General features: G+C 50.0%; 1 protein-coding gene across 2 annotated transcripts in view; it reads left to right on the forward strand.

The window, feature by feature from the left end:
- Positions 1-1,372: 1,372 nt before the first annotated feature.
- The window catches only part of LOC135219326 (uncharacterized), a 298,402-nt gene continuing 272,859 nt past the window's right edge, over positions 1,373-26,915 (forward strand). The window contains exon 1 of one of the 2 annotated variants that reach the window (XM_064255991.1): positions 1,373-1,585. The gene's annotated coding sequence lies outside the window, so the exon portion shown is untranslated. The remainder of the gene's footprint in view (positions 1,586-26,915) is intronic. The other variant, XM_064255990.1, reaches the window with a different exon arrangement.

A 26,915-nucleotide genomic window follows, 5' to 3' on the forward strand; every position in this document is an offset into this window, starting at 1 on the left:
AAGAATATTTCCGCACGAACTGCAAGGAACGTAACCGCGGCTACGACATCCACTAGGGATTGGGGCGTCCAATGTATTTCGCCGTGTTTAGTACTGGCCCCTGGGGGTTAATTACAGTCGTCCGAATAAATATTACTTTAAATTCTTGTTCAGTAAGTAAAATAACCGGAAAACGTCAATTGCCATAGTCTAGGGCCCACCGCGGATTGCTGTGTTTCGTCCTACAATAAGAGGTAAAAAGTGGCATTTTCCTCTTATTATTGCCGCTCTGAACACAGGGATGGTGTTTTGTTGGCGACTTTATGAAATCTGCACAGAAACGACAATTCCTAACAAAGAATATCGACGGTCTATTGTTCAGATCCTTGTCGAAAGAACAAAGCCTAAAAGGATGCGTTCAAAAGCCCTAAGGTCAGGCCCAAAAGGACGCAAAGCTCTCCCTCCAAGGGAAGTAAGGACAGACAACACTAAACATCGTACTGAATCTCTACCAACTTCAAGAAGATGCATTGTGTGTAAGAAGAATGGGAAAATTCATTACACAAAATGTAAGGTCACCCTCCATCTGAAGTCATGCTGGCAAATATTTCACGAAAAGTAGAATTTTGCTGTATGCATACCCTTTTATGCTGTACAGTTATGCACAAATCTTTTATTATGTTCTTAGATTTTATGTAAGTTTTATGTATTCTATATGAAATGTTTCCTTTAGTATTTACTCAACACAGGAACTTTGCATTTTTGTTTATTCCCATTTGTTTACTTGCTTTCTTTGCATAAGTTGTGCTTCCACTCAGGATTGTACAAACGTGTGTTCATATGCTTATAATTCAAAGACACTTTATACCCTGAAGTCCCATTGACTCCCTTGGGAGTCACACCTGTATATTCCATGAATATACAAATAATAAAAAAATCCAGTAACAGGTAATCAAATATATCAAAAACTCTCCAGAAATTGAGTTTATCAAAAATCAAAACATAATAAAGCACATTGGTACCAGCTGGGTTAATTAATATTACAGAAAAGAAATAAAAACAGTAAAACTTTTCAAAGTTGAATAGCTCTGCACTTAAAAAAAAAAAAGGAACGATGCAGTATGCACGGAACTGTGTTCGTTGGGTGAAGAACGCCCAGGAACCATGAACGAACCTGATCAGGAATTTTGGATTCCAATCTTTTGAATAACATTCATTTATATGTTATTTTTTTATGCCGTAAGAACGTTGATAATTAAATATTGTGGTTTTGTTTATGCTGTTTGATATTAATGTAGAATATTTGCGTAAAACGTTTCAGAACTTTGTAGATGAGATGGCAACTGCAAATGATAACGTCGATGGCTCAAGAGCCGAGTTCTTATTGGCCGAAAGTCCTTAACGTGATGTAAACAAAGTAGTTCCCGGAGTCCTTTTTGATAGTATTGCGGGATCAGCATGCGCGTGCGTAACTCTACTAGTTTATGAATGTGATTTAACTTACGAATTTTGTCGTAAGACTCGTGGAATAAGTAATTATTTCACATCATGTGCCAGTTTAACGGTCCGATGATGCATTTCTGAAGGAATCGCTGCTGAAGGAAAGGTGAGTTTGGACAACGCAGGGGAGGAGAGGCCTATACTACTTCCTACCTAGCTAGTACCTACTAATTGGCTAGATATGGCATTCTTGCGCGAGGCCGGTGTCATTTTGAAGTGGAATTCAACCCAATTTGACTGAATATACCTATATATTAGGCTCTGGAGTCCTGGCTAGGTCTATAGGTAGTAGGTAAAATCAAACAGGATCAGCCTTTGGGTAAAAACTGCAGACTAGCCAAGTAGCCTAGGTACCTAGGTACTTCCACCGCCTGAGGCATGAGGGCCGCCAGTCACCGATACGTTTAGCCTAGGGTAAACAACCGCATGGCCTGGATCAACTCACCGACGATCACGGCATGTCACCCTCCGAAAAAGTACTTAGATATAATGCGTCCTGACACTGGAGATGGGCATCAGTCACAACTTGTTGGTGAGAGACGGAGCTAGGCTAAAGACCTCTACTCTCCTTTCGAAATAGGTAGTAAGTATTTTCTCCAAAGTTAGAAATTAAGGCCAAATTTAAAGCATTAAACAGAGGGTAGTGAAATGGGTGACCAACGCAGTGAAAATCTCACCAAAACGCTTTCGAAGTTTTTACTTAGGGGGAAAATCAGCGACTACCAACCCTTATCTCGGTGGACAGGTCTTATTCACCCGATATTTAAATGGTGAAACAAGAATACAATTACAACTCCAAGCATACCATTCAAAAGATTGAAGTTTCGTCAACATAATGTAATATATGAAAGCCCCATACAACTAAAAAAATAGCATGTGACGCTCTTCGTAAAAATATATTGTTTTTAGGCGCAGTTTGTTTTTGAAATCCAATATGGCGGTTATCGTGGGATGTACAGGTTCTGATCAGTGACGAAAATCATCTTTCCCAGCCTTCCCAGCAATCATTTGAACAATGTTAGCATATATATATGTAACGTTTATTGATCTTACTCAAGATTGCAGTTGTAATCAGCACAATAAAACAACATTTTGTTGCCTATATTACTGAAAATATGAAACTTTTTATTCCCGGGGTCATGGTTTCAACTGAATTCATTCTTACCTTGTAATTGGTGGTTTTTATCCTTACTGCCATCACAACTGAAACTCCACAGTGCTTATTTGATTGTTATTATACACATTTTGGTCTCAGTTCACTCCACATTGCACTTTAAACAAGTTGCTGTTCCTGGTTCCTAAGCGCGCGCGCCACAAACAGTTACGAACAGCAGACGACGAAACTGCAAAGTTTTATTCCCTAAATTGTTTATTTTACTCGTTATTTAGTTCAAATTTACTTTGTTATTTAAAAATGTTAATTTAATTCATGTATATTATCCCTTTTTTGCAACCAAATTACCGTGAAAAATTACAGATTTGTTCCGACACGGCATACAAACCTTCGGTCCTTTTTACAATAGGAAGGTACTAGCGGCAGCTGGATAGGTCGTAAGCTTTCGAACAAGGGGTTCGGTAGTTAACTGCTTGTCCGACAGGCGCGCTGCGTGCGCGACTGGGAGGTAAACAAATCACTTTTGCTTTCGGCCTGCTGGCGTGTGGACGTGTATCATCGCTCTCTGCCCGCTTCATCGTCGTTTGCTTTCGCATGATTGTGTTTTTCTTTTTCTATGTATCTAGTGAAACTGAATTGTAAGTACAATCATTTCATTGAATTCAATTGTGAATTAAAGGATCTTGGTTCACAACGCCCTCCGATTACCCGAGTGCCGGGACTGAAGGGCGTAATTGCGGGAATTCATTTTCCCAGAATGATCCTCGTATTGTGTATGCTCGGTGCCGAGGGCGGGAGCGCTCGCTCCGAGCGTATATTGGGGTTGGAAATGTGTAGATGAAATCGTAAGTAAGTGCTCTTTTCATTTATATTTTTTTGACCACCTGTATGCCCGTTGCCGAACGAATGCGCTCGGCACGGAAACTTAGTCAGTATGAAAGTGGAATCGCAAGTACAGTATTCTTTTTCATTTTCATATATTATTTTTTTTTGTAGCAATACTCATTTTGGATCAGTTTCCGAGCTTACCCGGAGATTGATCCTTCCCCCCTTTTGTTTATTTTGAATGAAGTGAAATCGCAAGTGCAGTTCTTTTTTCATTTTCATTTTTTTATTGAGATTGCATTGGTGACTGGGATCAATTGTTCCGCTATTCACGGGAATTGATCCTTCCCCTTTTTTTAATTAATTGTAATGAAGTGAAATCGCAAGCGCAGTAGTCTTTTCATTTTTCATATATTTGTTGATTGCATCAATTCATTATGGATCAAGGTTTCCAGAAACCTTGATCCATAAAGGTAAGAAATGAAACCTTTCACCCTTGCGCTCGGTATACGATGGGGCGCAAACATGCGCATCGATCCGAGCCATTTTTCATTGTGAAGTGAATCGTTTTGCAAGATGCATTTTCATTTTGTTCCTTATTATTGATTGCATCAATATTACTTGGTTCAAGTTCCGCTCAGTCAGGGAATTGATCCTTATGCCTTGTATTCGTGCCGATGGCACGATTGCTCTAGGGCTCTTATTTTGTTGTTGGGTACATGGGTACTGTGCGGGGTGGGGTGGGAACGAGACCCCCCCCCCGCTCAGTTCCCACAGATGGCTCTTCCCCTTGGGGGGGGGGAGGTTATCGGCGTTCTTCTCCTCGCCCGATCCGTCGAGCGCGGGGGAGGGCGCTCGGTGCCCGATGTACAATTGTATTAGGGGTCTTCCACTCGTTCGGGAGGGATCAAACCCCCGCACGAGGGGATTTCCCCCCCATTATAATCGCTACTACTATTATTTCCGCAGGTGCTACTGCCACGAAGCCGTGGACCTTGGTGAGGTATGGGCGTCCTTCCAATTGCAGAGCGTGCTGGTGTCCAGGGGCTGCGGTTCTATGTCTGGGCCTACTGCGGTCACCCATGGAGTGGTGACCACGCAACCAGGTGACGACGTCCCTCCTCACCTGGTGTACTCGCCTCACGTGGTAACAGTCTTGCCTACAGCCGCTGTGTGAGTTGCCGTTCGCCGTACCGAGAGGGGGGCGTGCCGCCGCCGCTCGTGGTTGCCCGCGCTGCAGCGACCACACTTCCACTGCCCTAGATCTCGCCCTGGACCTGCCGCCGGTACCAGGATGTTGCTGGCTGCTGCTCACTTCCTGTGTTTCCGGTGCTGCCTGCCGTACCTGCCGATTCTGGGCTGACTGTCCATGCAGTTACTGCGCTGGCTGTCCCCTGCCGTTGCTGCGCTGGCTGTTCCTGCCGTTGCTGCGCTGGCTGTCCCTACCGATGATGTGCTGGCCGTGCCTGCTGTTCCTGAGATGCCCATACCTGCTGATGTCGTCCCTGTTCGTGGTGGTACTACCCCAGACTTTGGTCTGTCTGTACAGGTGCGTCCGGGCCCTGTGGCTTCGGCTACAGCAGCCCCGGCTCCGCCCTGGATAGCAGATCTTACGTCTGTCCTGAGGAAGCTGACGAAGAAGAGGAGGAAGGTGTCGTGGTCGTCGTCTTCATCTTCTTCATCGTCGGCTCGGGCCGCCGCCTCTTTTCCCCTTCGACTTCTAGGCTTTACAGCCGAGGAAGAAGAAGGTCGCCTCCTCCCTCCTAAGAAGCTTCCTCTTAGGGGATGCTTCTCGGGACCGTCTCACCCGGTCGGTGGGACGGGAGGGTTCCTTCCGCTGGTCCTCCTGCTCCTTCGGGAGCGGGGCCCGTCTCTTCTTCCGCAAGGAAGAAGACTGCGGGGACCAGAGGGGTACCGGCTAACACCGGTACTTCCTCGCCTGGTGTCAGTGGTTCTGCCACTGCATCAGGGTCCGTCTCGGCCTCTCGTTCGCGGGAGGTACCGAGTGTACGGTCGCCTACCAGCGACCGTGCAGCCAGGAACCAGACCTCTGAGTCCGCTCAGCGTCAGGTTCACGGCACGGGGCGGAAGACTGGTGACAGCCGCTCATGCGACTCTCACCAGACCAGCTCTCACTCTCGCGGTGAACAGCTGGCTACCGGGGACGTGACGGTCCACGACGACCACGGGCTGAGGCTGGGAAGAGGTCCTCCCGTTCGCCGGTGCCAGCCACGGCTGGAACCAGCGACGTGACGTGCTGTGAGGACAAGCACCGGTCTCACTGCGACAGTGGAGCCTGCAGGTCGCCTGACCGTCGCTCTCACAGAGAGCGATCGGGTACGGCAACCAGCACCAGCTCTTCTGACACTCGAGATCGGGGCCGCTGTGCTCAGTCCAGCCGTTCTCCACAGCGAGACGGTTCGACCAGGCCTGCAGCTCGATCGTCACCGCGGGTTGACGATCACCTGCAGCCCTCCAAGCCTGCTGGTTCTGCCAGCGTAGCGACGAGGGAGCGTCAGGTCTGCCTCTCCCGTACCTTCAACCTCCTCGGGTTACACCGGGAGGAGCGAGGTATTGAGGAGTGATCGTGAGGGGTGCGCCCCTCATGATCCCACCACTACGCCCTACGTGCCAAGGCACGGTTCTTGGACCGGCCAGGACGTATGCGCAAGTGGATGGGGAAGACCGAGAGGGCTGTCGCTGTTCCCATTCTTAGGAGGAAGGTTCTCGGAATATGCTCTTGTTCGAAGGGCTTAACGGTCCCACTCTGCAAGATGCTGTGACTTCCGAGATCCAGAGGAACTTTGCCGAGGTTACGGCGCTGATTCGTCAGCACAATGACCTCGGGGAAGGATCGCCGCTGCCCACCACCAGCAGAGCCACGTCTCGGCTCGAGTCGTTTTGGGGCCCGAGAGGGAATCCAAATCGACGGTGGGTCTGCCGCGATCGGAGCTTGCCGACTGGGTTGAAGCCAGGTAGTCTCTCGTCTCCGGGAAAGAAGGCTCTCTCGGTTCTGGACGGTCGAACAAGCTCCTTCACCTCCTCTACTGCGACAGAGGCGTTTCTACGTGTCTTCGGACATCGTATTTATATATCCCTTCGGTCCTCCTGAGGTTTCGACCTCGACGAGGACTGGAATGAGTCGGCGGAGCGGTATCGGCTCTCTCCTGTCAGGTCTCGATCAGCCCCAACCAGACGACGTTCACAGTGGAAGGACGGCATTCCCCCTCACCTGCTGCCGGAAGTGGGGGGGTGCCTGGCCAGCCATTGGGACCCGGTCCAACAGCAGGCGTACGTTCCAGGGGCATCGAAGGACGTAGCATTGAGACAGGAGATCAAGACCATGCTGAGCAAGAGAACTGTAGAAATCGGTTTACGGATCAGTCACCGGGCTTTACAGCCGACTCTTCCTGTGGAAAAGTCTACGACAGGCTGGCGCCCAGTGATAGATCTCTCTCCCCCGAACCGGTTGGTTCGCCAGACCCGGTTCACGATGGAGACGGCACGCTCAGTGCTCGAATCTATCAGGGAGAACGATTTCATGCTTTCAGTGGACTTGAAGGATGCGTATCTACAAATACCCATTCATCAGTCCTTCGGAAAGTACCTCCGCTTCATCCTCGACGGGACGGTGTACCAGCTCAGGCCACGTTGCTTCGGTCTCTCAACCGCCCCACAGGTGTTCACGCAAGTGTTCACTCTGGTGTCTGCTTGGGGCCATTCGCACGGATATGTCTGATGGGGTATCTCGACGATTGGTTAGTCCTGGCGAGCTACCGCTCGCAGTTGCTACAGGACAGGGATCGACTGCTCGAGTTCTGTCGCGATCTGGGGATCGTTCTGAACTTCGAAAAGTCCGATCTCGAGCACAAGCAGAGGATGAGTACCTGGGTATGCTGATCGACACGGTAGCAGATTCAGGGAGGCAGCTAACCAGTTCCTGTCTCGGCAGGAACAGGTAGATCAGCAATGGCAAGTCGTGATCGGACAACCTGTCGTCACTCGGGAAGCCCAGTCCCTAACGGGCGTCTTCACCTGCGGTCTCTTCAGGGAGACCAAAGGAGAGTTTGGTCACAGGCGACGGATCCCCCAACGCCTTTCCATCGGTCACTGACACAGGAGGTGAGGGCAGGACCTAGCCAGGTGACTGGACGACAGGAACCCCTTAAGATGGAGTGCTCCGCGCACTCTCCCCCCGGACATGCAGCTGCCTTCAGACGCATCGACCGAGGGATGGGGTGCACACCTGGAAGAGTTGCGGACTTCAGGAGTGTGGTACGAGAACGACAAGCACCTTCACATCAATGTACTGGAACTAAAGGCAGCGTTCCTTGCTCTCCAAGAGTTCCAGGACCGCTTGATGGGACACTCAGTGGTGTGGATGTACGACAACACCACGGTGGTGGCTTACGTCAACAAAACAGGGGGGGCCTAGTGTCTCTCCCGTTGTATCAGTTGACTCGGCAGGTGCACGAGTGGGCCGAGGCACACTCAATAGAGCTGTCGGCACGCTACATTCCAGGAAGAATGTAGTAGCAGACACGCTCAGCCGTCGGGATCAGGTGATAAGGACCGAATGGTCTCTACACCAGGACGTGGCGGAAAGGCTCTTCGACCTGTGGGGGCGACCAGTCGAGGATCTGTTCGCCATCCGGCACATCAGGAAGCTCCAGGTGTTCTTCTCGGCCGTGCCGGATCTATGGGCAGCTGCAGAGGACGCTCTTCAACACCCGTGGGACCAACCTCTTCGCCTATGCCTTTCCCCCCGTTCAGCCTGATTCGCAAGGTGATCAGTCGAGCACTGGTCATCCCGAATCTCAGGATGATCCTGATGGCTTCCAAATGGCCACAGGCCATTTGGTATCCGGACCTGCTGGCTCTTCTCGCAAGAGAACCGAGAGAGATTCCCCATTGGCACACCTTCTCTGGCCAGCCACACGTCGAGCGGTACCACCGAGCAGTCCAGTCCTACGTCTTCACGGCTGGCTGTTATCCACCTTCTCTTGCGAACGAGAAGCTTTTTTCGTAGCGCAGCAACAGAGATGGCTGGAACCGTCCGTCAGTCCTCTGCAGCTGTGTACCAGGGGAAGTCGGCCGTCTTCGGTGGTTGGTGTCGTAGACGGGGCCTATCTTCTTCTACAGAGCACTCTTCAGCAGGTAGCGGATTTCCTCGTTTTTTCTTCGCCGAGGAAGCTCCTCTAAGTTCCCACAGTCAAAGGATACAGAGCCGCCTTGTCGCTCCTCCTGAAACTGACGGGATTGGACATCTCGAACTCGTTCGAGATCTCCTTGCTTAGGAGCAGCTTCCAAAGGTCTTGCCAACCCAGGGAACTCAAATGACCCTCGTCTTGCTGGACCTGGCATCGGCGAAGAGAGTACGGGAGCGTCATGCAGATAATGATGTGGATGAGATGCTGCTTTGTCCTGGGAGGACGCTACGGCGCTATCTGAAGAGAACTCGACACCTCGGGCCTGAGTGTCGAACGCCTCTTCGTTAGCAAACGGGGTCAACAAGAAGAAGTATCAAGAACACTCTTTCGTCCTGGCTGCGTGAGGTCTTCAGGAGGGCGTATGAGGCTGATGGTAGTGACGACATCGTACGTCCCGTCCGAGAACTCACGAAGTCAGAAGTATTGGCCCCTCGTTGGCGTTTCGTAAGAACTTCTCCGTGGCGCAGGTATGGAAGGCAGGGGTCTGGTACAACCAGACCACCGGCAACTTCCTTATACCTCTTGGATATTGCCCATAGGTCCTTGGATCGGTTTCCTTAGGACCCGTGGTGGCTGCTCAACACGTCGTCTAGCTAACCCAGACCCTAGCAGGCTGAACAGCATCGAGTCCTGGTGTGACTGTATGAATAGATAGTGATGAGAAAGTGACTGGCTTCTCTTTCTATCTTTTTCTTCCCCTCTACCTGTGGGGTAGAGGGATACGGTCATCACCCTGCTGGATAAGGACGAGATGCCGGTGAGCTATATGACAGAGCCCCATCCTATCCCTTTCACGAGGGATGGGAGCAGAATAATCCACCACTTCCTTCTACGGGGGGGGAAGGGGGAAGTGGATGCCTACAAGAGTCAAAACCATGACTTTAACTTTGCTCCTGTACAGGAACAAGTTCTTACATTGCTGGTACGAAGAGATACGCTTGCCTCTCTCTTAGTACTCGGTCCAGAGGTCTGACCATTGATCCTGCGGTGCACACCCCGATCAATCGGACAGAGGGGGCTTGGATCCCTCCCTCGCTCTTACGACCAGGGAGGCTTCCAAGGTTGGGCGAACACCAGTCTGTTCACAAAAGACTCAGATTCCACCCACCAAGAAGTGAGTCTTCCTATTGTAAAAGGACCGAAGGTTTGTATGCCGTGTCGGAACAAATGACAATTTGTCTAAAATTGCATTTTCCTAACTATACAAACCTGAGTCCTTTTACACATAGCCCCACCTCATGCCACCCCTCACTCTGCAGTTTTTGCTTGGGCCAAAAGCAAAAGTGATTTGTTTACCTCCCAGTCGCGCGCTGCGCGCGCCTGTCGGACAAGCAGTTAACTACCGAACCCCTTGTTCGAAAGCTTACGGACCTATCCAGCTGCCGCTAGTACCTTCCTATTGTAAAAGGAACCTCAGTTTGTATAGTTAGGAAAAATGCAATTTTAGACAAATTGTCATATTTCTAAAGTACTAGATACAATCAAATGTTTCTAATGTTTTCGTACATCTGGCTGTCGAAAACCATAGAGGAACGACTACGGATAAGTGAATTATATACATATTTTTTGTTCCGACACGGGATACAAACCTTTCGGTCCTTTTACAATAGGAAGGTTACTAGCGGCAGCTGGATAGGTCGTAAGCTTTCGAACAAGGGGTTCGGTAGTTAACTGCTTGTCCGAAAGTGCGTGCGACTGGTAGGTGAAGAATCACTTTTGCTTTCGGCCTGCTGGTGGTTAGACGTGTTTATCTTCGCTCTATGCCCGCTTTTTTGTCGTTTGCTTTTCGTATATATAGTTGTTTCTTTTTCTGTTTATATTGTGTGACTGAAAATTGTAAGTACAATTATTCACTATTCTTTATTATTCAATCACATTGAAGTGATTTGTTTTGGATCATGAGTTCTCTACGCCCTCCTGTACCGACGATTGCAGGGACTGAAGGGCGTAAGTGCGGGAAATTCAGAAGTTTCCCAGAATTGATCCTTATATTTTGTGTGCTCGGTGCCTAGGGGGAGAGCGCGCTCGCGCCGAGCCGTGTATTTTGGGTGAAATGTGTAAGTGAAAATTGTAAGTAAGTACTCTTTTTCATTTATATTTTTGCCCTGTGTGCTCGGTGCCGAGGGCGCGAATGCGCTCGGCACGAGCCCTTTGTTTTGTATGAAAGTGAAATCGCTAGTGCAGTATTCTTTTTCATTTTCATATATTATTTTGATTGCATCATATTCATTGGATCAAGGTTTCCGCTCTTACCCGGGAATTGATCCTTCCCCTTTTAATTTGTGTGAAAGTGAAATCGCAAGTGCAGTATTCTTTTTCATTTTCATATATTATTTTGACTGCATCAATTCATCGTGGATCAAGGTTTCCGCTCATAATCGGGATGGATCTTTTCCCCTTGCGCTTGGTGCCGAGGGCGCGAATGCGCTCGACCCGAGCCCTTTATTTATGTGAAATTTTGGGTGGAAATGTATGAGTGAAAATTGTAAGTAAGTACTCTTTTTCATTTATATTTTTGCCTTGTGCGCTCGGTGCCGAGGGCACGAATGCGCTCGGCACGAGCACTTTATTTTTGTGTGAAAGTGGAATCACAATTGCAGTATTCTTTTTCATTTTCATATATTATTATTGATTGCATCAATATTCATTATGGATCAAGATTCCGCTCAGACCGGGAATTGATCCTTATGCCCTTGCACTTGGTGCCGAGGGCACAATTGCTCTCGGGCCGTGCCGTATATTGTTTTGGGTGCAATGGGTGCTGTGCGGGGGTGGGGGAAGCGGGGGCCTGCCCCCCCTCAGCTCCCGCGGATGGCCCTTCCCCTTGGGGGGGGGGGGGGGGGGGGTTATCCGGGTCCTTCTCCTCGCCCGATCTGTCGAGCGAGGAGGAGGGCGCTCGGTGCCCCGACGTACAATTGTATTCGGGGTCTGCCGCTCGTTCGGGGTGGGGCTCGCCCCCCCGCGCGAGGGGACTCCCCCCCCCCAATCACTCTACTATTGCTTCCGCAGGTACTACTGCCACGAGGGATAACCTTGGTCAGGTGTGGGCGTCCTTCGGTCTGCAGGGCGTGCTTAGTGTCCAGGGGCTGCTGCTTTATCTGCCTGGACCTGCTGCGGTCACCCATGGAGCGGTGACCACGACAACGACCTTGTTGACTCCAGGGTACGCCACCCCTCCTCACCTGGTATACTCGCCTCATGTGGTAACAGTCTCGCCTACAACCACTGTGCAGGGCCGTTCGCCGTACCGTGGGGGGGGGGGGGGGGGGGGGGGGGGGGGGGGGGGGGGGGGCATGCCGCCGCCGCTCGGGGTTGCTGCGCTGCCGCGACCAGACTTTCACTGCCCTAGAGCTCGCCCCTGGACCTGCCGCCGGTACCAGGATGTCGCTGGCTGCTGCTCCACCTCCTGTGTTACTGGTGCTGCCTGCCGTACCTGCCGATACTGTGCGGGCTGTCCCTGCCGATGCTGTGCTGGCTGTCCCTGCCGATGCTGTGCTGGCTGTGCCTGCCGTTCCTGAGATGCCCATACCTGCTGACGTCGTCCCTGTTCGTGGTGGTGCTGCCCCAGACTTTGGTCTGTCGGTACAGGTGCGTCCGGGCCCTGTGGCTTCGGCTACAGCAGCCCCGGCTCCGCCCTGGATGGCAGATCTTACGTCTGTCCTGAGGAAGCTGAAGAAGAAGAGGATTAAGGTGTCGTCGTCGTCATCTTCATCTTCTTCATCGTCGTTGGCTGCCGCCTCTTCCCCTTCGACTTCCAAGGCTTCACAGCCGAGGAAGAAGAAGGTTGCCTCCTCCCCTCCTAAGAAGTCTCCCTCGGGAGCTTCTCGGGACCCGTCTCACCTCGGTAGCACGGGGGGGTTCTTCCGCTGGTCCTCCTGCTCCCTTCGGGGGAGCGGGGCGGTGTCTCTTCGCAACCGGGGGAAGAAGGGAAACTTACGGGGACCAGAGGGGTACGGCTAAACACCGGTACTACTTCCTCGCCTGGTGTCAGGGGCTCTGCCACTACACCAGGTTCCGTCTCGGCCTCTCGTCCGCGAGAGATACCAAGTGTACCGTCACCTACCAGTGACCGTGCAGCCAAGAATCAGGCGCCAGAGCTCGCTCGGCTTCAGTTTCACGGCACGGAGTGGAAGGCTGGTGAGAGCCTCTCAGGCGCCTCCCACCAGGCCAGCTCTCGCTCTCGTAGCGACCAGCTGGCTACCTGGGTTGACGTGACGGTCTCTGACCGGCCACAGGCCAAGGCTGGGAAGAGGTCCCCCCGATCGCCGGCGCCAGTGGTTTGACGCGTTGTGAGAGCAAGCATTGGTCTCACTATGACAGGGGTCTCGCAGGTCGCCTGACTGTCGCTCCCATAGGGAGCGAACGGGGACTGCGCTACCGGCGGGACCTTTGGGTCCTACCTGACGTAAGTCCCGGTCGTTGAGGAGGGATCCTGCTCCATCCTCGATTTCTACGGAAATCGAGAGGACCACCAGCCGATATCGTTTGACAAATTCGGTGGGGGTTTCGCAGAGTGCTTAGAATTCTACGGAATTTCTAGCACTCTCAGAGTGTTCGAGTTTTTTACGATCTCCAAACACTTAGGCGAGACCACGGTCCAAAGTGAGCGAGATGAGAATCCCCGATAATTGTTACCACGATATTCGGGAACCTCGCCTAATGCTCGAATTCCTGGAATTTCTAGCATTTGGAAGAAGACTGCTGCTGAAAGAAGAGTATCTCACAGTAGGCGACCAACTTGGAATAGAGAAGAACGGACAGGAACATCCAGTTTGGCTTGAACTGTCGTCTTCGGTATTCTGTTCACCATTGAAGCTTTCCTTCGGGGAAGACTTCTCCTTCACTCTCTTGACTAGAGAACGAAGGCGGTCGATCTCAAATCCTTATTCTCATTCCTCAAGTGGAAAAGAATATAGGATGGAGGTCGTTGTACAGAACCTACAAATATACTACGTATATTACCCTCGCGACGTGATTCTATTAAGCAGTTGAATTGTCCGGGGGGTAGGCGCATACCATAGTTAACTCTACGGATTGTGACCGAGACGAATTATATCTTAATTGAACTGCAACTCTGGGCTGCCTGCAACCTCCCAGGAGTTACCAGTTTCAATTTTAGATACTTGGTATTGTCATGACAACACCAAATCAGCTTTTGTATTTACCGAAATCCGTTTCGTTTAAATATAATCGCTCGAGCGTATTTTTTATGCTCGAGGGTTCTAGCCGAACGCATTCCTTCGTGGAATGGATTACCTGGCAACTCAGGATGACGAGTCATTGAGTGCTACTGAGTGTGTATTGAACTGCCTGATAGCAGCTCAGTATCAGCTGGCTCTCCGAGATGCACGGTCGGTTATGTCTCTCTCCCCTGCTATGATTGACTACCGAACCGTATCTCTGCCCAACAATCACGGACTTAGGTCTCTGATTAACAGGGATTCTCGCATACATGAAGGACCATCTACTGCTGTGACGCTCGATTTCATCGCCTTCGACATTGCGAGAATTTTCAACAGAGATATCTCTTGGACTCTTTCATCGTTCTGTTTACCGCACGGTAACAGAAGTCTGTACTAGTCTCCCGCTGCATCGCACTGCGATAATGCGAATGATTTTTTCAGACATCTGAGTTTGTCTTCAAAATATCTCGTATTCGTAGGTGTGCAATTGTTCATTGTTCACCCCGAATTAACAGATGTGTCAGAAGACATCGCCTACTCTCCGACCTGACAGCTCTACTTCCAGGCAGTTCTTCTCTGTATCTTCATTACTGAAAAGCGCTCCGCTTTCATTGCAACTACGACACTCACCGGACAGCAATGAAATAGCGGTTAGCGTTCTCAGTCTTTGTAAGCACTGGTTCAGAATCTTGAGAATCCTTCTCTTGATTCAGCTGTGAAGACGTAGGTTGCATTTTCTGTCCACCTTCGTCTTCAACGGCACATAGTGTTGTTTCTCCTTAGCTGAGATTCAGCTATACTATGAGATGTCTTGCCATCAGGGACCTCGGTCTCTAGAAGGCAATTGACTTTCGCCTGTTGGGCACATGCCTTAAAAGAATCATCACCTCACCGTCTGGCATCGGTGACAAACAAATCAATTTGTTTAGTCTCTTGGCATAACCCTTTTAGGGCGAAGGGCACGTGACTTGCTCAAATGCTTGGACAACTTGCCTCCTACTGAACGCAGTCAGTGTGCAGCTGTCAGAGCGCCCGAGTCAGTTACGTACTTCGCTATGGACTTAGTTCGGTTGTTCCAGATCAATCTTTTCTTCGTCCTAACGGCTTGTCCCAGTACCCATACCATCGACACCCACCATGGAGTGTCGGTGTCCTATCCACTACCGAGAAGAAGAACTTCACTGCATGGGGATAGGAGAATGCGAGACACTTCAGTGCAGACGGATAGACCAGTATGGGTACTGGACATCACCGAAGTCGAGAAGAGGGATAGGTCATGCGACCATTCCCTTCTTTTCCTCTGAGGTAACTGCATGACTTTTCCTGTGAAGTCAAGCATCCAGGGGATAGGGATCCGTGACGCTCGATTTCGTACCGAACTTCGTAGCGAAGACTCAGAACCCTTCGGTCCCTGACGATCGGTTAGAGTCCTTCACAATCCCCTCCCTAATAGACTTCACAGCCTTCAATGCGAAGGAGATGCTGCTTTGTCCTGTGAAGGCGCGACGGCGCTATCTGAAGAAATTCGACATCCCAGGCTGAGTGTTGAAGCCTCTTCGTCAGCACCAGGATGACCTAGAAGAAGTACACTCCCTCGAGTTCCGCAGGAACTTCTCCGTGTCGCAGGTACTGAAGGCAGGGGTCTGGTACAACCAGATCACTTGCACCTCCTTCTACCTTCGGGATATTGCCCACAGGTCCTTGGATCGTTTTCCTTGGGACCCGTGGTGGCTGCTCAACATGTTGTGTAGCTAACCCAGACCCTCGCAGGCTGAACAGCATCGAGTCCTGGTGTGACTGTAAGAATGGATGAGTGAATGAGAGAGTGACTGGCTCCTCTTCCAGTCTTTTTCTCCCCCTCTACCTGTGGGTAGAGGGATACGGTCGTCACCTTGTTGGATAAGGACGAGATGCAGGTGAGCTACTCGACAGAGCCCCATCCTATCCCTTTCACTAGGGATGGGAGCAAATATCCACCACTTCCTCCTACAAGGGGGGGGAAGTGGATGCCAACAAGAGACAAACCCATAACTTTAATGTTGCCTTTTGCAAACAGGAACTTGTTCTTGCTTGCTGGTATGAAGAGATATGCTTGCCTCTCTCTTAGTACTTGGTCCAGAGGTCTGACCATTGATCCTGCGGTGCACACCCCGATCAGTCGGACAGAGGCTTGGATCCCTCCCTCGCTCTTATGGCCAGGGAGGCATTCCAAGGTTGGGCGAACACCAGTCTGTTCACAAAAGACTCAGTTGTTCCGATACGTAATACAAACCCTTGGTCCTTTAACAATAGGAAGGTAACCTAGCGGGCAGCTGGGACGGTCGTAAGCTTCGAAACAAGGGGAGAACGGTTTAGTTAACTGCTTGTCCGATCGTGCGCGCGCCCGCGCGCCCGAGAGGTGAAGAATCACTTTTGCTTTCGGCCGCGGGTGTGAAAGGACGTGTTCGTCATTGCTCTCTGCCCTTCATCGTCGTATGCTTTGTTATTTTGTGTTTTTTACTAATGGTTTGTTTGATCTTGAAATGAAACTTGTAAGTACACTGTTTTCATTTTCATTACTTAATTATGAATCAACATGGAGCTATCGCCGTAGAGGCGGCGATTTCCGCTCTTTTCATGAAATTGAATTGAATTATGTCTCGGTGCCGAGGGCGAGCGCGCTCGCGCCGAGTCATGTATTTTGGGCGAAAGTGTGTAATTGAAAGATGTAAGTACTCTTTTTCATTATATTTTTGCCCTGTGCGTTCGTTGCCGAGAGCTTGATTGCGCTCGGCACGAGCCTCTTATTTTGTATGAATAGAATGCAATGAAAGTGGATTTCGCAATGCAGTTTTCTTTTCATTGTTCATTTATTAATTGCATCAAATTTAATTTTGGATCAATTTCCGCTCTTAACCCGGGAATTAATCTTAGATATTGCCTTGGGAGTGGAAAATCGCAAGGGCCAGTTTATTGTTCATTTTTTCATATATATTTAGGATAGCATCATATTTATTATGGATCAAGTTTCCGTCCTTACCCGGGGAATTGACTTTCCCCCTTTAAGTCTATGAAGTGAATCGGCAAGTGCAGTATTGTTCATTTTCATATATATTTATGATAGCATCATATTATTATGGATCAAGTTTCCGCTCTTACCCGGGACATTGATCTTTCCCCCATTTAAGTTCTATGAAGTGATCGCAAGTGCAGTATTCTGTTTCATTTTCATATTACTTTTCACTGCTGTGCGGGGGTAGGGAAGCGAAGGTCTGCTAGGAAGTCGTCGGAAAGCTCTCCCGCGACTCCCTTGGGTATCCGATTCTTCGTCTTCTTTCCTGCCCCCCCGCTCAGCTTCCTCGTATTTTGTATTTGGGGTCTTCCTTCCGTTCGGGGTGGGGCATGTCTCCCCCCCGTGCGTGAGGGAACCCCTCTTACTAATCTGTCTGTGCTACCGCAGGTGCTACATCCGTGGGAGACGACCTTGGACAGGTATGGGCCACTGCGGCTGCAGGGCGTGCCTAGCATCCACGATCTGCTGCAGCGTCTAGCGAGGTCTGGGGCGGTGACCTAGGAGCGGTCTCCACTACAACCTCACGGCCGCTTATGCTGCTTCCCCCCGCTGGTCTACACTCCCCATGCTGTGACGGTGACGCCGTCTGCCGCTTCTAGGGCCGGTCGCCGCTGTACCAGGAGGGGTTATGCCGCCGCCGCCGCCTGTGTTTTCTTCGTGTTGCCTGCCCCAGACTTCCGCTGTTCCAGCAGCTCGCCCCTGGACCGGCCGCCAGTACCAGGTCCCGCTGGCTGCCGATGATTCTACGAGGCGATGGCTGGGCCTGCCGTACCTGTCGCTGATGTGGTTCCCGCTACTGGCTGTCCCTTCTGTGTTTACCGCTGCCGCTGTTCCTGCCAGCTCCTGAGCTGGTTGCTGTTCTGTCGCTCCTGGTTCCTGCGCCTGTCCATGCTGGTCCTGCCCATGGTGTGTCTTCCCCAGTCCCAGGTCCTTCCGGACAGGTGCAGTCGGGCCGTGTTGCTTCGGCAATAGGCCCGACTCCGGCCTGGATGGAGGACCTGACGACTGTCCGCGTGAGCTGACGAAGAAGAGGAAGGTGTCATCTTCGTCTTCGTCTGCTGCTGCCTCTTCCCCTTCGACTTCTAAGGCCCATAAGCCGAAGAAGAAGAAGAAGGCTGCCTCCCCCCCCTAAGAAGTCTCCTTCGGGAACTTCTAAGGGCCCGTCCCACCTCGGTGGGACGGGGGGGTCCTTCTGCTGGTCCTCCTGCTCCCTTCGGGAGCGGGGCCCGTCCTCCCCTTCCGTGGAAGGAAAGATAGATTGGGACCAGAGGAGTATTGGTAGCTCTGGTACTTCCTCGCCTGGTGCTAGCGGCGATGCCGCTACGCCAGGTTGCGGCTCGGTCTCTCGTTCGCGGGAGATCCCGAGTGTACGCTCTCCCTCGGGGAGACTGTGCAACCAAAGTTTCGGCGCCAGAGTTCGCTCGGCGCCAAGACCACGCACGGAGCAGAAGGCTGGCGAGAACCGCTCAGGTGACTCTCGCCAGGCCAGCGGCCGCTCTCGCAGCGACCAGCTGGTAACCGGGGTTTTCCCCCTAAGAAGACTCCTTCGGGAACTTCGAAGGGCTCGTCACTCCGGTGTGACGGGGGGGTTCTTCTGCTGGTCCTCCTGTTCCTTCGGGAACGGGGCCCGTCTCCCCTTCTGAGAAGAAGAAGACGGGGACCAAGGGTGAGCTGGCTACCGCTGGTACACCTCGCCTGGTCTTGGCAGCTCTGCTGCTAAGCCAGGTACCGGCTCGGTTTCTCGTCCGCGAGAAGTTCCGAGTGTACGGTCTCCTTCGGTTTTTGACCGTGCAGCCCAAAGTTAAGACGCCTGAGTTCGCTCAGCGTCATGACCGAGGCACGGAGCAGAAGACTGTCGAGAGCCGCTCAGGTGACTCTCGCCAGGCCAGCGGCCGCTCTCGTAGCGACCAGCCGGTACCTCGGGTGGACGTGACGGTCTCTGACCGGCCACAGGTTGAGGCTGGGAAGAGGTCCCCCAGGTCCCCTCGACCGACGGTACCAGCCTCGGCTGGTACCAGCGGTTGACGTGCCGCGAGGACGCTCACCGGTCTCTCCGTCGCGAAAGCGAGCTCTGCAGGCACTGACCGCCGCTCCCTACAGGGACCTGGGCGGATACGGTGACCAGCAGCAGCTCGTCTGACGCACGGGACCGGGGTCGACGTGCTTAGTCCGAGCCGCTCGCCACAGGTGAGCGGTCAACCGGCCAGGCCTGCAGATCGATCCCCACCGCGTTTGGGTTTGGTGATCGCTGCAGCCCCCCACGTACTCTGGTCCTGCCAGCGAGCGGGGGTGAGCGTCAGGTCTGTCTCTCCACTACCTCCAACTTCCTTGGGCTACACCAGAAGAGCGAGGTAGCTAGGAGTGATCGTGAGAGGTGCGCCGCTCACGATCCCGTCACGACGCCGCACGTGCCACGTATGGTCTTAGGACCAACCAGGACGTACGCGCAAGTGATTGGATGGCGACCGTCAGGGGGGGGGAGGGGGGGTAGCGTCAGTTCTGTCTCTCCGATACCTTCAACTTCCTTGGCATACGCCAGGAAGAGCGAGTATATAGGAGTGATCGTGAGATTGCGCCGCTCACGATCCCGTCACGACGCGCACGTGCCAGGTATTGTCTTAGAACCAGCCAGGACGTACGCGCAAGTGATTGGAGGCAAACCGTCAGGGATCTGTTGCTGGTCCTTCTTCTGAAGGAGGAGGGTCTTGGGAGCTGCTCTTGTTGGAGGGACTGGACGATCCTACTCCTCAAGACGCTGTAACTTCCGAGATTCAGAGTAACTTTGCCCAGGTTATTGCACTGATTCGTCAGCACAACGACCTGGGGGAAGGATCGCCGCTCCCACCAGCAGAGCCCATGTCTCTGCTCGAGTCGTTTTGGGGCCCGCCCGAGAACCCAAACCGACGGTGGGTTTGCCGCGATCGGAGCTTGCGATTCTGTCTTGAACCAGAGTCTCTCGTCTCCGGACAAGAAGGCTCTCTCAGTTCTGGCCGTCGATCAAGCTACTTCCACTCCTCTATCTGCGACAGCGGCGTTTCTATGTGTCTTCGGACACCGTATTTAAATAATCCTTCGGTCCTCCTGAGAGGTTTCGACCCTCGACGAGGACTGGAATGAGTCAGAGGACGTATCGGCTCTCTCCTGTCAGGTGTCGATCAGCCCCACCCAGACGACGTTCACAGTGGCGGCAGACCCTTACCTACAGTGAGAGTTCGTAAAACCCTCCTCGGGAAAACGTTTTCTCCTGACGATACGTTTTCCCAGACCTGAAGAGGCCATCGCCGCAAGGCAATGGCTGCTCCTACTCTTCTCCAACTGCTAGTTCCACTGGGAAGGCGACCCGCGCAGTATCCAATTCCTCCCCCATTCCCTCTCTCCTTACGGCTACAGAGGGGAAAGGGGAGGATCCCTACAGAGATTTCTCTGTAGGATTCCACGTTGGGGACTGCGCTCACCGGGGGGACCTTCGGGTCCTACCTGACGTAAGCCCCGGTCGTTGAGGAGGGATCCTGCCCCATTCTCGATTTCTACGGGAATCGAGAGGACCACCGCCGATATCGTTTGACGAATTCGGTGGGGGTTTCGCAGACGCTTAGAATTCTACGGAATTTCTAGCGCATTCAGAGTGTTAGAGTTTCTTACGATCTCCAAACACTTAGGCGAGACCACGGTCCAAAGTGAGCGAGACGAGAATCCCCGATATGTTACACGATAATCGGGAACCTCGCCTATGCTCGAATTCCTGGAATTTCTAGCATTAGGAAGAAGACTGCTGCTGAAAGAAGACTATCTCACAATAGGCGACCAACCTGGAATAGAGAAGAACGGACGGGAATATCCAGTTTGGCTTGAACTATCGTCTTAGTATTCTGTTCACCATTGAAGCTTTCTTTCCTTCGAGGAAAGACTTCTTCACTCTCTTTGATAGAGACCGAAAGTGGTCGATCTCCAATCCTTATTTTGTTTTCTTGAAGGAAAGAATTAGGATGGAGATCGTTGTTCAGAATCCTACAAATATACTACGTATATTAACCTCGCGACATGATTCTGCTAAGCAGTGAATGGTCCGAGGGGTAGGCGCATATCCTGGTTATTCTACGGATTGCGACTTAGACGAAAAGTATTCTAATTGAACTGCAACTCGGGTTGCCTGCAACCTCCCAGGAGTTTCCAGTTTCAATTTTATATACTTATGGTGTTGTCACAACAACACCAATTTAAGCTTTTATATTTTACCGAAATTCGTTTCGCATAAATATAATGCTCGAGCATATCTTTTTATGCTCGGTGGTTCTAGCCGAACGCATTCCTTCGTGGAAAGGATTACTTGGCAACTCAGGATGACGAGTCAGCGACAGCTACTGCGTATTGAATTGCCCGAGGCATTTCAGTACCAGCTGCCGCTTTGAGATAGACGGTTGGTTATGTCTTTCTCACCTGCTTTGATTGAATACCAACCGTATCTCTGCCCAACAATCACGGACTTAAGTCTGTCTGATTAATGGGATTCTCGCATACATGAATGACCATCTACTGCTGTGACGCTAGTATTCATCGTCTTCGGTATTGCGAGAATTTTAAACAGAGATATCTATTCGACTCTCATCTTTCTGTTTACCGCACGGTAACAGAATTCTGTAATAGTCTCTTGCTGCATCGTATCTCGATAATGCGAATGATTTTTGCGGAATCTGAGTTTGTCCTCAAAATATCTTGTATTCGGAGGTGTGCAATTGTTCATTGTTCACCCCGGATTAGCAGATGTATTGAAAGACACTCGCCTACTACCCACACCTGCCAGCTCTACTTCCAAACGTTCAGCCCATGAGAAGCAGTTCTTCAGGCGGCTCTCCCCTGTGTTTCATTACTGAAGAACGCCCGCTTTCACTGCACACCGGACAGCAATGAAATGGCGGTTAGCGTTTTCAGTCATTTGTAAGCACAGGTTTAGAATCTTGAGATTCCTTCTCTCGATTCAGCTGGAAGACGTAGGTTGCATTCATTGCCTACCTTTGTCTTCAACGTCACAGTGTTATTTCTCCTTAAGCTGAGATTCAACGTCTATGAGATTTTCTTGCCATCAGGGACCTCGGTCTTTTTGAAGGCAATTGACTTTCGCCTTTTGAGCTTATGCATTAAGAGAATCATCGCCGCGCGTCCGGCATCGGTGACTAACAAATATTTTATTTGTTTGGTCTCTCAGCATAACTCTTTAAAGGGCGAAGGTCACGTGACTTACCCGGATGCTTGGACAACTTGCCGATTCCGAAACAGTCAGTCGGCAGCTGTCAGAGCGCCCGAGTCAGTTACGAACTATGCTGTGGACTTAGTTTGGTTGTTCCAGAGCAATCATTACTTCGTCTTAATAGCTTGTCAGTATGAGTACTGTACATAACCAAAGTCGAGAAGAGGGATAGGTCATACGACTATTCCCTTCTTTTCGTCTTAGGTAACTGCATGACTTCTCTTGAGAAGTCAAGCACAAAGGGATGGGGATTTGTGACGCTCGATTTCGTACCGATCTTCGTAGCGAAGACTCAGAAACCCTTCGGTAACTGACGATTGGTTCGAGTCCTTCACAATACCCTCCCTAATGGACTTCACCGCCTCCGATACGAAGGCTATGCTGCTTTGTCCTGTGAAGGCGCGACGGAGCTGTCTGAAGAAACTCGACACCCAGGATGAGTGTGGACGCCTCTTCATCATTCTCTCGCGTTCCGCAAGAACTTCTCCGTGGCGCAGGTAATGAAGGCAGGCGCCTGGTCCAACGGACCGCATGCACCTCCTTCTACCTTCAGGATATTGCCCACAGTTCCTTGGATCTTTTTCCTTGGGAACCGTGGTGGTTGCTCAAACACGTGTGTAGTTAACCAGACCCTCGCAGGGCTGAACAGCATCGAGTCCTGGTGTGACCGTAAGAATGGATGAGGAATGAGAGTGTGACTGGCTCCTCTTCCCATCTTTTTCTTCCCTCCCTACCTCTGGTAGAGGGACACGGTCGTCACCCTGCTGGGTAAGGACGAGATGCAGGTGAGCCTACTCAATAGAGCACCATCCTATCCCTTTCAGTAGGGATAGGAGTAAATATCCACCATTCCTCCAACAAGGGGGGGAGGAAGTGGATGCCAAACTTGAGACAACCCATCATTTTATGATTTGTCTCTTGCAAACAGGAACAAGTTCTTGCGTTGCTGGTACGAAGAGATACGCTTGCCTCTCTCTTAGTACTTGGCCCAGAGGTCTGACCACTGATCCTGCGGTGCACACCCCGATCAATCGGACAGAGGTTTGGATCCCCTCCCTTGCTCTTACGACCAGGGAGGCACTCCAGGGTTGGACGAACACCAGTCTGTTCACCAAAAAGACTCAGATTCCTCCCACCAAGAAGTGAGTCTTCCTATTGTTAAAGGACCGAGGGTTGTATTACGTATCGGAACAAATGACAATTTGTCGAAAATTGCATTTTTCTAACTATACAAACTGAGGTCCTTTACATATACAGTAGACCCTTGACTCACGAACGCATTGACCCACGTACAACTCGATCCCCGACAAAATTATAGGTAAAATTTCACCCTTGACCTACGAACTAACTTTGAGATACGAACAAAAAAAAATGCGGAAAATAAAAATTCTGTTTGGGTCATGAACTAATTTTGAGACATGAACATTTGAAAAATGCTGGAAATTTCTGGAAAATAACAATCACTTTGTTTCACAAACTAATTTTTAGACACAAACATTTGAAAAATGCGCGAAATCGCCCAGCACACGTGAGAGCGTTTGAGTTGCCATGGGAACAGCCATCCTCCAGCCGCCCACGCACGGCGTCACCCACGCATCGCTCTTTGTCTTCATCTCATTGTGTACAAGACGTTCGTCAATTCGCTTAGCATTTTTTGCGCTAAAACTTGTGATTTTCTTCATAATGGGCCCTAAGAAAGTGAAGAGTGGTGGTGAAAGTAAGAAAGTGAAGAGTGATGGTGAGAAGAAGGTTGCAGAGGAAGATAACCATTGAAATAAAGAAAGAAATTATAGAAAAGTTTGAACGTGGTGTTCGCTGTGACCGATATCGCAAGTGAGTACAAGATGGCCAAGTCGACAATTTCGACAATTTTGAAAAACAAGGATGCCATTAAAGAAGCAAATGTTGCGAAGGGAGTGACAGTACTAACCAAGATGAGATCGCAAACCCTCGAAGAGGCAGAAAAAATATTTTGAAGTGGGTACATGAGAAAACAGATGGCAGGTGATAGTGTAAACGAGCGATCATCTGCGAGAAAGCTCGGCAAGTGTATCAGAGTTTGCTGAAGGAACTCCTTTCTACTAGTGCCACGCCAGATGATTTTAAGGCTAGTAAAGGGTGGTTTGATAACTTCAAGAAAAGAACTGGAAATTCACTCTGTAATTAGGCATGGTGAGGCTGCTAGCGCAGACAAGGCTGCTGCTGAGGATCGTGACGAGTTTGCGAGTTCGTGGAGGCCGAAGGATACGTCGCTCAACAGATTTTCAATTGTGATGAAACGGGCCTCTTCTGGAAGAAGATGCCCAACAGGACATTTATCACCCAAGAAGAGAAGGCGCTCCCAGGCCACAAGCCAATGAAGGATAGGCTTACGCTTTTGTTATGCTCAAACGCAAGTGGCGACTTGAAACTAAAGCCGCTACTTGTCTACCATTCAAATAACCCGCGTGCCTTTAAGCAGCACAACGTAAATAAGGCCAGACTGCCTGTAATGTGGAGGGCCAATACAAAAGCATGGGTGACACGGAACTTGTTTATGGAGTGGATGATGAAGTGTTTGCGCCGACGTGAGTCAGTACCTAACAGAGAACAAGCTACCCCTGCGGTGCCTTCTGATCATGGATAATGCCCCGGCACACCCTTCGTACTTGGCTGACTGCAGTGAACATGACTTATTCAGTTCAAGTTCCTTCCACCCAACAGACCTCTGTTCTCCAGCCCATGGACCAACAAGTCATTAGCAATTTTAAGAAATTATATACGAAGGCGCTCTTCTCCAGATGCTTCCGTGTAACTGAAGAGACAAAATTAACTTAAAAGAATTTTGGAAGAAGCACTTTAATGTTTTTCACTGCATAAACCTCATTGATAACGCATGGACTGAAGTTACGTACCGCACATTAAATTCTGCGTGGCGGAAACTTTGGCCCCCAGTGCGTAACTGTCCGTGACTTTGAGGGCTTCGATGCAGAGATTGTGCAAGAAATTGTGTCCATGGGCAACAGTATGGGTCTACAAGTCAACGACGAAGATGTTGAAGAATTGGTCGCTGAACATTCAGAAGATTTGACTGCGGACGAACTTGTTCAACTCCACAAAGAGCAGCAGGAGCAACTTGCTCGGGAGCAATCAACTGACGAAGAGGAGGCTGGGGAGGAAGTTACAGATGTCAGCAGTGATGTGATAAAAGCCGCATTGGAAAAGTGGAATGATGTCCAGTGCTTCCTTGAATTGTATCATCCGGACAAAATTGTTACGAACAGGATCGTGAATATGCTCAATGAAAAATTTAATGAGCCATTTCAGAAAAGTTATGCAAGGAAGGAAAAGGCAACAGACATTGGATAAGTTTGTGATTAAACGTTCACCAAAAAAACTAGAAGAGTTGAATCTCCGGAACGAGATCTCCCCGACCTGGATGGGGGCGGGTCTCCTTCCGCACAATAAACCTCCATCCCCACCACCACCCTCCTCTTCTTTGTCCGTCAAGCCAGAAGTCTCGCCAGTCATAGTAAGTGTTCACTTTACAAACGTTTTTTATAGTGTTAGTTTACCATTTTAAATTATATTATTAGATATATTAAGGTTTTTTTACACTGACTTTCACATTATCTGTGTAAAATAAGGCAAAAATATACATAATATATATTGGTTCGTAGGGGTCGAGAACCAATTAATATTATTCCCATTAAACCTTATGGGGAAATGAGCTCCGAGTCACGAAACAATTTGGAACACGACCAAGGTCTAGGAACGGATTGTGTTCGTGAGTCAAGGGTCTACTGTAGTCCACCTCATGCCACCCCTCACTCTGCAAACTTTTTGCATGGGGCTAAAGCAAAAGTGATTCTTCACCTCTCGGGCGCGCGGGCGCGCGCACGATCGGACAAGCAGTTAACTACCGTTCTCCCCTTGTTCGAAGCTTACGACCATCCAGCTGCCGCTAGTTACCTTCCTGTTGTTTAAAGGACCTCAGGTTTGTATAGTTAGGAAAAATGCAATTTTCGACAAATTGTCATTTTCCTCCCACCAAGAAGTGAGTCTTCCTATTGTAAAAGGACCGAAAGGTTTGTATCCCGTGTTGGAACAAATGACAATTAGTCCAAAATTGCATTTTTCCCTAACTATACAAACCAGAGGTCATGCCACCCCTCACTCTGCAGTTTTTGCTTGGGCCTAAAGCAAAAGTGATTCTTCACCTCCCAGTCGCGTGGCGCGCACACTGTCGGACAAGCAGTTAACTACCTAACCCCTTGTTCGAAAGCTTACGACCTATCCAGCTGCCGCAAGTAACCTTCCTATTGTAAATGGACCTCAGGTTTGTATAGTTAGGAAAAATGCAATTTTGGACAAATTGTCGTTTTTTTTTTTGCTTTTTTGTTTTTTGTTTTTGCTAGCACTTTTCATTGATTTCAGTCTATATATTAGTATTTTGAATTTCTTTAATAACCGTATGCCAGAAATAAATGTAACCTTTAATGTTTGCATGCTAAGAATGGCAAAATCATCAATGCCACATTAGTGGAGGCTTCACTCATACGCCGATTCATTATTATAAACTGTTTCCATGAATTCTAGTTGTCATAGTAATGCAAAAATGATAAAATTGCTTTTATATTTATGTATATATACTTCCAATACATAGCCTAATTTCACCAATTTCAACGTTTTGTGTGTAGTCTTATACCCAGTTTGGAGGGCAACAGAGAGAGAGAGAGAGATTTTTTTAGAGAGAGAGAGCGAGAGAGAGAGAGAGAGAGAGAGAGAGAGAGAGAGAGAGAGAGAGAGAGAAAGGAAGGCGAAGGAA

The sequence above is a fragment of the Macrobrachium nipponense genome, chromosome 1, assembly GCF_015104395.2.
Source record: "Macrobrachium nipponense isolate FS-2020 chromosome 1, ASM1510439v2, whole genome shotgun sequence".
Taxonomy (NCBI): Eukaryota; Metazoa; Arthropoda; class Malacostraca; order Decapoda; family Palaemonidae; genus Macrobrachium; species Macrobrachium nipponense.